Genomic DNA, 9,830 nt, shown 5'->3' with positions numbered 1-9,830 from the left:
TAACTGCTGGGGGACGTGCGTTTGTGTGTGAGTATGTGTGTGTGCATGTGTGAAGAGGCACACATGTCTAAGTTTTATTACTTCTGGAAACTATCCTTTAAATTCTGGCTATCAGAATAGTTTGTGTTTTCCTTTTAGAAATCAGGGAATTTTTTTTTTGTTTAAGAGAAAGATGTCTAACCTAGATTATCTCTGCAAAACAGGCTCAATATGTTTTTTTGAAAACAGTTTTTTGGAAAATAGAAATTAGACATGAGCTAGGGAGAGGGAAGTAAACTCAGATGTCCAATTTGAAGTTAAGGCTAAAATTTCCAAAGAAGCTTCAAGAAGAGTTCATCACCACTCAACAGGACATTTAATTGCCTTGTTGCCTTTGAAAACACTAGTCTGCACTTGCAGCCAATTTAAGCAAAGACCAACTTATGATACAAGCTTTTTCAAGTATTTTGCAAGCCGTGATTAACTGTCTGGGCCAGAACCCATTGAAATCTAAGGGAAAACACCATAAGAAATTGGTCAAACCTTTGAACCCGGGTCAGTACCAAAATTACCCACCGATGCGTACCATTTCTAATTTTTCCTTTTAGCCTTGAGTTTACACCTAATTTGGCTATCCAAATGAGCACCTGAGAATCTTACATTAAGATTATGTTAAGGTATTTATTTCCAGGAAAAAATACACAGTTCAGGACTTTGTTTCTTACCTGATCTCTGAGTTAAGAAAGAACAAAAAGTAGGCTCAGATTAAAAACTACTTTGTTTGAAGGGGCAATACTTGCTGGACCAAGGGTCTGGTTTATTCCAGTCCAGTAGACTCTTCTTGCTGAGTGCCTACAACCAAGAGCAGTGCCGCTGTTTCTTGTAGCATCTGCAATCACTTAGTAGAAATTACTTGCTGTATTGGCCCCGTAGTGTGGTGAAAAATTAAAGAGCCTTCCCTCTCTCCCTGTTCCACTGCCCCCTTAACAAATACTTGAAGTTAGAAGAGTAAGTTGGGTTAAGCGAGGGAGATAAATCAACATTTTCTATTTCCATAGCATTGACATCAAAGAGGAAAAAAAAAAAAGCAAGTTATGCCACGAAGAAGGAAGAAGTAGAATACTAACTGTTAATAAGAACAGCCCAGAAAAGGGGAAGAGATAATTCTTATGATCTGCTGCTATTTTTCCTGTGCTGAAGTACTGACCTTCGGCCCTGGATTAGAGTAAGAATATTTATACTGTATTATTACAGTGTTTTGCACTTTCAGAGATGTTCTAGCTAGTAACATTGTCGGACACTATAAGAGGGATTGTCTATCAGCTTTGTTTGTGTAATTGAAATTTAAAAGGGATGCTTAAAATTTAAGAAAAAAATATATATTTGAAATGCAATTTTAGAACACTTTCTGTAAATGTATAAAAAAGCTTTCACATGAATGTGCACTTCACTGGTCAATCAGTCCTAGTATATACTTGAAATCAATGCAGTATCCACATTGGTTCCTTTTTATTTTTCCTCCCTCAGTTTGATACATTCCTTAAATACTGTGTTTTGCTATTCTGAGCTGAAATGCTAAATATAAAGCTGTACCATAAAGCAGGATATTCCGTGTTTGACTGGATGTGCTTGCATTAATAAAAAACAACTTGCTTCAACCAGGCTTATCTTTTTTCCTTGGTTATTTTTCACTTGCAAACTGATGTGGCTGAACAAGGCGAAGGTTTAAATGTCTTCCAACAAAGGCAAGAGCAACACTAAGCCAACAGTGTGCTGCCACTTCTAATGTCCTCTCCGTAACGCTATTTTATGGATTTGATACAGTCGTCTGCTACAGAGTATTTTCTTTCTCTCAATGAAAGCGATTAACAGTTCCACTGTGTAAAAAACATTGAGTTTTGGTTTTTCTGTCCCCACGTACTTATCCTTTTAACAGGAAAGCAGAGAAATGTTCGCTGGCTGCAGCACACCACAGGGTTCCCTATAGCAAGATTCAGTTGACATATCAACGCTCCAGGACCTTTGGTTGCAACCACTACCCTTTTTCATGCCCTGCTTTACAGAAGCAAAGCCACTTCTCCAGGTTCACACAGGGACTAGAACGAGCGCAGAGCTCTGAGGAGAATCCGGCTTTCCTAACACACTGCCCCAGTGCTACAAGCCTTAAAAAGATGTTAGATCTTGCAAGTGCAGGAGCTCTGGAGATCCTGCAAGTATTTTTAATGCGTTGAAGACGCTCTGGGGAAGTTGTTTTGGTAACCAGACATCTACAACAGACTCCCAGAGTAGAACAGTACTACTGTCAGTCATCATGGCTCATTAGAAAAGATAATGATGTTTACCATTTACCAGCATTAAGAGGATCAAGCAGACAAGAGTATTCCTGATGGCCAGTTCACACTCATAATTAATATGCATATTACATTCTTGAAACCTCACTTCCAATTATGTCCCATCCAGTCATTAGGATAAATTAGCTATTTACACAGGCATAAGAGTAAACTATAAAATTGCTTTCCAGACACTTTACTGCCATTAGAGCACGACACAGTAGGACAAGCAGTAACTCAATGCCAGTAAGATATCTTTAGTTACGTTAGCAACAACTTGATGTATCAAGTTAATGGCTCCCAAGAAACGGCTTGCTTTCAGCAAATAACTCACGTAGCAAAATTCAGCTGACAACTGACATTAGCACATCTTTTTGGGGGAAATCAGCAATTCTGCTGAGGACATGCAGACAGATTTTCCCTCTTCAGTCTGCAACGTATATAATTTTATCAGGGCAACCTCAGCTTCCCAACTCATCAGAAAAGCCTGCAAACAGCATACAGAAGCACAGTTTTGTCTTATGGCTCTCTACAGCCATTAAGGAGGGCTGTAGAGATACTTAAAAAAAAAAAAAAGTTAAAAAAGGAAATCAAACTGCAGAAAGACTTTATCCTAAACCGTTAATTCCCGAGGAAGTTCCCAGACCAATGAGCACGCAAGTGTTAGCAATAGTTGCTTTCAAATTCTTCCTTCCATACTCCCCCCGGAAAGGCAGAGGCAACTGGGCATGCTTCGAGGTTTTGGCACACGGGACATTAGGCCTCCAACAGAGGTTCCCTGACACCACAGCGGTTTGCCTTCCTCCACCGTGCCCCAAGGTGGGCCTCGGAAGAGAGAGAAACACTGTTTAGGGGTGTATTTCTGCAGTAATTTGGAGGTACAGTCTAAAGTGTAACCATTTCTAGAACATTATTCATAACAGCAAAGAATTTAAATGTTTCTAATATTTCCAATGTTGTAAGCAATTTCTAACATCAGCATTTTTGTGGCTTCTCGACACCACATTTGGTGTTTGCACAGGAAATAGATGCAATTGATTGCTGTAAAGTAACTTTGGGATATTAGTTTATTTTCAAAACAAAATATTAAAAGACAGTCAAGTTTTATGTCACACAGGGAACGCTGATGCAGTTTCGGGTAGATACTCCACCTCCTTAAGAGATGCGATGAGGAAGAAATTCAAACCACCAGGAAATGCAACATTAGTTTAAAAATACTAAGCCAATAAATATACTGTTTCTGATGTATTAGAATGCATACCTTGTGATACTAAGAATACATAGGCTTCTAACACCTAATAATAATAAAAAGCAATCCTTCTTATATAAGAAGTTCTGTAAGAAATAGTGTTTGGCAAAACCAGTATACAGTTGCTTGAAACTATTAGTAGCACCTACCAGAAGAAAAAACACACAACACGCCAAAACTCCCCCAAAACCCCAAACACACACAAATCCCAAACCCCAGGGCTGTTGCCATGCTGAGGATTCCTGTCACCACCCCCACCTCAAGGGAAGGCATGGAGACCATTTTATGAGGTTTAAAGTAAGTTGAAAGCGCACACAAACCAAAGCACGGAGTTCAAACATCCATGCCTCGGCTGGGTCAGGAACGAAGATATTTGAAGTTTAGTGGAAATTTGCTTACAATATTTCTAATTTTATCTAGCTTCTTCAGATTAAGCAGATATATCTTAGTCTTAAAATTAACGTAATTCCATTTGGAGGCAGAAGTCCAACGTGATCCAACAGAACCTCATTACACAGACAGAAAAGCACTTAACACCGGTGTAATCGCTGTCACATGAGCACACTCAGACCTCTTCCAATTCTGGGGGGTATTAAATTCATAGAATCTTGCTATCCATCAGTGTCAACACTGAAAGTTTCCTTTAAAATACTTAAACAACATCCAGTTGTTTACATTCAATTCAAAGAAACTCTTAGTAACACCATCTGCCTCCCCAAACATCTCTTGAAACAGCCCATTGTCAATTGCAGTGACAGAGCACTGGGGACTCAGCAAGCACAGCTATAAGTGATGTATTTGATTAAAGCCCTTAATAGGTATGGCACTAGCAGAATTTAATGAAACACAACTATTCATGTCTGTGGACATTAGAGCTCAGCACTGAAGAACTTGTCTCAATTGGAAAAAAAAAACCACACCACTCCTAAAATGCTTCAAAAACATAACATCCAAGCAAGTAATGAACAAATCCAAGCAAATCCAAGTTTTTTCCTATATGCCTCTTATCTCACTTTACTTCTCAGAACCTTCACGGTATCCAAGTAGCCCAAGAAGAATTTGACAAGAACCCAGCAGCCAAAAAGTCACTTTGACAAGGCTTTAAACCCGAACACACACGAAACCACCCAACAACTGCTCTTCATGGGCCGCACCCGCAGGCCAGAACCCCATCCGTCCCAGCAGCTCCCCAGTAACTGCACAGCCCAAGAGAGTGCACAACTCGCACACTGAGAGTGGCCTGAGCTTTAATCTGTCTCTAAGCTCCTCTCCAGAGCGTACCTCAGCACCAGGCAATCTCAAAGGTTTTTCTTTTTTCTTCAAACTACCCCATTAATATGATCATTTTCCCCGCGGCTTGTGACAAAGCCGGAGAGAAACCACTTCAGCTTGGACGAGGCTGCAGGAAACCCACGGAGGAGCTCAGGCTCTCCCGGGGCCAAAGTCACCACTGCACCCCTCAGCTCCTGGTTCCGCAGCCTCACACAGCTTCACCTCCCATCTCCTCCGCACCCGTCACGCACCGCGAACGCGCGCCCCTGCTCCTCGCAGGAGAAAACCCCCCGTTTGTTTCACAGCTGTGACACCGCTGCCCGGGCACGCTTGGCACCCCCGTCAGCGGGAGCCAGACGGGTCATACGCTCTATCGGTGAAGGCTGTTTTATACCCTCCACATTAGATTTTGTTTTACTCCAGATATATTCTGTTCTAAAATGGCATTTTTAGCAGAAGGCTGAGAACACTTGGGTGCTCAGAAAGAGCGTGTGCGCCCCCCACAGACACGCAAGTGCTAAAGCAAGTGCAAAAAAAAAAAAAAAAAAAATAATTCCTTGCTGGAATTTTCGGGATCAGGCATCATCACAACCATAAGTACAAGAGCATCTCGAAATGAGTTAGGTAAGCCACTGGCACTGCAAGTGGCAGGAACGGGTTAAAATCCTCTTTTACGTGCAATTCACGTACAGACTGCAAAGCATTCTACCTGCGGAAGAAAATGATAAAGCCTTTAACTAAAGTTAACTCTCATCAGCAGTCGCAGTGAAAGACGAGAGGACGTGGGTCAGGAGGCCTAAGTCACACAAGACACGAGTCCTATAGCTACAAGGCAACCTTGAAACTGTTTGGGTTAAAAACGCTGCTTTGGAAAAACTCACCGTGCTACATATGACTTCCAGCAGTTCAAATAAACCCATGAAGTCACCACAATCTCCCGTCTATGCACTTTAAGTTTAGAGGGACTTATTTCACCTATCCCAAAGCAACACTATGCTAACCAAAACAGGGCTGTGTTTTCATACAACCTTATGCAAACACTTAGACTTAAACATAAAAGGGATTTATTTAACATTCCACCCTCAGCTCAGAAGTACTTTTGCCACACGGTGCTGCCATACAGACCCCAGCTATTCTCCAAACCCAGCACAACACATCCTTTGCAGAAGCACACAAGTTCTCCTGGTAAAAAAAGATGGAAGCCATTCCCTTTTGGTGTAATCTCAGAGTAGCGTATGCCAGAAAAATCAGTAAAACGTTTACCTTGTTCTAACCCAGAAGGAGGGAGACCGTGTTGCCGGAGAAAGAAGTAGAAGGACGTTTTTCTGCCAGCTTCAGGTACCAAATGAGAAGAGCCAATTATTCCACCAGGCCCTAATTAAGCACACAGGTGCCATCATTACTGCAAATGCAACAGCTGTGGCAGGGGCAGCCCCTCCCGGCGGGTCCGGGTGAGCCCCAGACCCGCTCCCTTCCCCCATGGGGGGGCGGCAGGGGCAGCACTGCCCCGCAGGGCCCTGGAGGAGCCATGGCGCCCATCTCCCAGCTGATGCAAATTCACCTGAGGCTGATGGCAATCATGATGCTAAAATTCAGAACAGGTGGAAGTGTGGATCCTGCAGAGGAGGGCAGCCCAGGGGAGCTGTGTCTGGGGGGGGGGGCGAGGGGGAACCTGTACCTCCACTTCCAGATGTGTCCCGCACAGCTGCCACAGCCATTCCGCGCCAAATGCGCTTCTTGCTCTGATGCATTAAGAAAAATTGATGCCATATCAATAAAAGCAGAGGTCAGCAGAGCCGGTGCAACCACAGAAATGTAAAAAAGTCTCCTTCTCTGCAAAGCTTTTGCAGTGAAGACAGCAGTGGAGCCCTTCGGTTTGCCAGCAGTCAGGCCTGAGGAGGAGGAGGAGATGAGCACCATGGGGTGCCATATCCCCATGTTCCCCATCTTACTTCACAGCCGAGTAAAATTTGAGTGACTAATCCCTTTAAGATGCAGTTGGGGGTTGTACGCACAGCAAGGACATCTCAGCCAAATAAAGGCCAAAACCACCTTGGCTACACAGAAAGCTTTCTCTTTACACTGGTGGAGGAGTCAACCAGTTACTGCATTCATGCTGAATTGTCATTTTAAGGGGTATGTGAAGTTCTTTCCCTTTCATTCACCAATCTGAAAAAGCAAAAAGCGGTTTAATTTTATTCTAAAGTTTATATTCCGGTATGCACTAAAACCTGCAATTTAAATCTCTGCGTTCAGATACAAGCTGTTGGGGCTTACCCACCACTCCTCTTGCCCTCCTTACGCGATTCTCCAGTCCTAAATGCTGGGAAGTGTTGAACATTCACCAGCGCAACCTGACCAGTTAACAAAGACGTTTTAGCAAGTGTTTCATAGGTATGTGTATCTCACGGGCTTTTAGGAAATTAAAAAAAAAGAAGCCATTAAGTATTTTCTTCTGGATGCAGCGGGCCCAGAACTAAGCATTTCCCTGTATTTTTTTCAACTTTTTCGTCTGTATTTTCTGATTCTCCAAAACAGTATCTACTAGTCCCATTGAATGACATGTTTTTAAACAAATTAAAGCTTGCAAATTCAAAAGCACAACCTGAGTTCATTCCTGTGAAGGGTCTAACATAAAAGCGTGCCCTGAGCTAATCTCATTTTGACTTCCCTTAACGAGGAACACTTCCCCTTCCCTCCACAGATTGCAAGTTCCTTGGGAAAGGTTACGATTAATGTCTATAGCATACAGCAGCTAAAAATAAATTAAAAAATCACTTCTGAATTCAGTGCAACATGTTCCTGTTTAAACGAATGTTACTATATTTACTACTCTAATGCTGAAATGCAGCGACTCCTCCAAGGAAAACAGCTGGCTTTTTACACCCGGACCACAGCTTAAAAAAGGGAAACTATACAAACAGCATCTGTCAAAACACAGCAGGGCCCAACACCCCCCACCTAACCTGAGCGCCCGCCCGGGGCAGAGGGTGGATTCTGACTCCAAAGCACAATATTTTCATTTATCTTTGCAGCGCCCCAGCGGCGGGCAGCCCGAGCCCAACAGCGTGGGCTTTATTCTCCCTCTCCTGGCAGAGCCCGCCTCAGGAAAGGCACGAGCAGGTCTCCTGCGCTGGGCCGGCGGTGGGCCCCGCGTGGCAGACAGATGGTTCTGACCACCAGGAGCCGCGCAGGTCGGAGCTGCGACAGCTGACGAAGACCCGAGAGCACCGACCAGCACCTCACTGCTCCGCCTGTCTCCAGAAGTTGCCTCTGGCTCCAGCTGAAGGGACTCGGCCCTCCGAGCTGATGGGTTTTGCTTTTGCACCAGATCAGGCGGAGGTGACCGGCAATAACGTGAGCTCAGTGTCAACACTGAAGCATTAATAATTAAGCTGCTGAACTTGTTCTGTGGATGGAGACATCCTTGGGGTTTAGAAGCTCAACATGAGCCCACAAAGTGTGCTCGCAGCCCGGGAGGCCAACCGCATCCTGGGCTGCATCAGGAGAAGCATGGCCAGCAGGGCGAGGGAGGGGATTCTGCCCCTCTACTGCACTCCGGTGAGACCCCACATGGAGCACTGTGTCCAGCTCTGGAGACCTCAACGTAGAAGGACATGGACCTGTTGGAGCGGGTCCAGAGGAAGGACACAAAAATGATCAGAGGGCTGGAGCACCTCTGCTACGAGGACAGGCTGAGAGAGTTGGGGTTGTTCAGCCTGGAGAAGAGAAGACTCCGGAGAGACCTTATAGTGGCCTCCCAGTACATAAGGGGGCTTATAAGAAAAGATGGGGAGGGATGCTTCATCAGGGACGGTAGCAATAGGCTAAGGGGTAATAGTTTTAAACTGAAAGAGGGTAGATTTCAATTAGATATCAGGAAGAAGTTTTTAACTCTGAGGGCGGTGAGGCACTGGCACAGGTTGCCCAGAGAAGCTGTGGATGCCCCATCCCTGGGAGTGTTCAAGGCCAGGCTGGATGGGGCTCTGAGCAACGTGGTCTGGTGGGAGGTGTCCCTGCCCATGGCAGAGGGGTGAAACTAGGTGATCTTTAAGGGCCCTTCCAACCACAACCATTCTGATGATTCTATGAAGAAAAGACCCCTGCAAGTTTTCATGATATGTTTATACAGCACATGTGATCACTTTTAGGTGTGCTCAGGGCAAACCAAACTACTCTCCAACTTCATATGTTTTTCTGACCAATGCTGGGCAGCGACTTAGCTTTCCGTTAACCGCTCAGGAGCATAATTAAAGCATCACTGTCATCCATAGCCACGTAGAAGAGAAGATATTTGATCAGTTAGCTAGGTAATGCAGAAGTCACTAATAATAACTGCAAATTTTGAGTCCTGAAATGCCTTTCTCCAAGGCTACAGCAGAGGAGCAAGAAAAAATGAAACGGTTACAGAGGACTTTTTGCCAGAAAAACTCCCAAAGAATGATGAAAAGCAGAACAGGACCAGGAAAGCAGTCACCACGCGGTGAGCTTATGATGTATTTATATAAATCTGAATAATACTGAACAGAATCATTCTCTCTTCAATTCATAGGTCTCAACCTTTTCTCTATCTATTTTGGGATTACGAGGGATATATAAAGCATCCTGTCCTCTTCTGGGGAATCCCTGTTAAAATACACAAAACAATCCACCCTTGAAATGTTTATCATTCATATTAACTCTGTTCAGTGAGGGCCTTGCTTACAGAAGAACACTGCATTTTATTTTGAAAAGATACCTATTAAGTCATTGAGGGGCAATCATTATCCAAAGCAAGAATTTGGGATATCTTTTTTTTAACTAGACAAAGCCTGTAGCATAGCCCAAAAGTTAAAATACTTGAGAATTATAACTAAAACACCCCTATTTTAAGATTTAATTAAAAGCTGTAAGTTTAAGGTAGGTATTTATAATTTTTAATCTGATTATATAATAATTTATGGACAAATGAGTAGGTAAAATAAGTCATTAGGGAACAGGAACTGTACATGATTAGTAAT

Source organism: Vanellus vanellus (genome assembly GCF_965231255.1).
Source record: "Vanellus vanellus genome assembly, chromosome: 7".
Classification (NCBI taxonomy): domain Eukaryota; kingdom Metazoa; phylum Chordata; class Aves; order Charadriiformes; family Charadriidae; genus Vanellus; species Vanellus vanellus.
Note: the sequence above shows the minus strand (reverse complement) of the source record.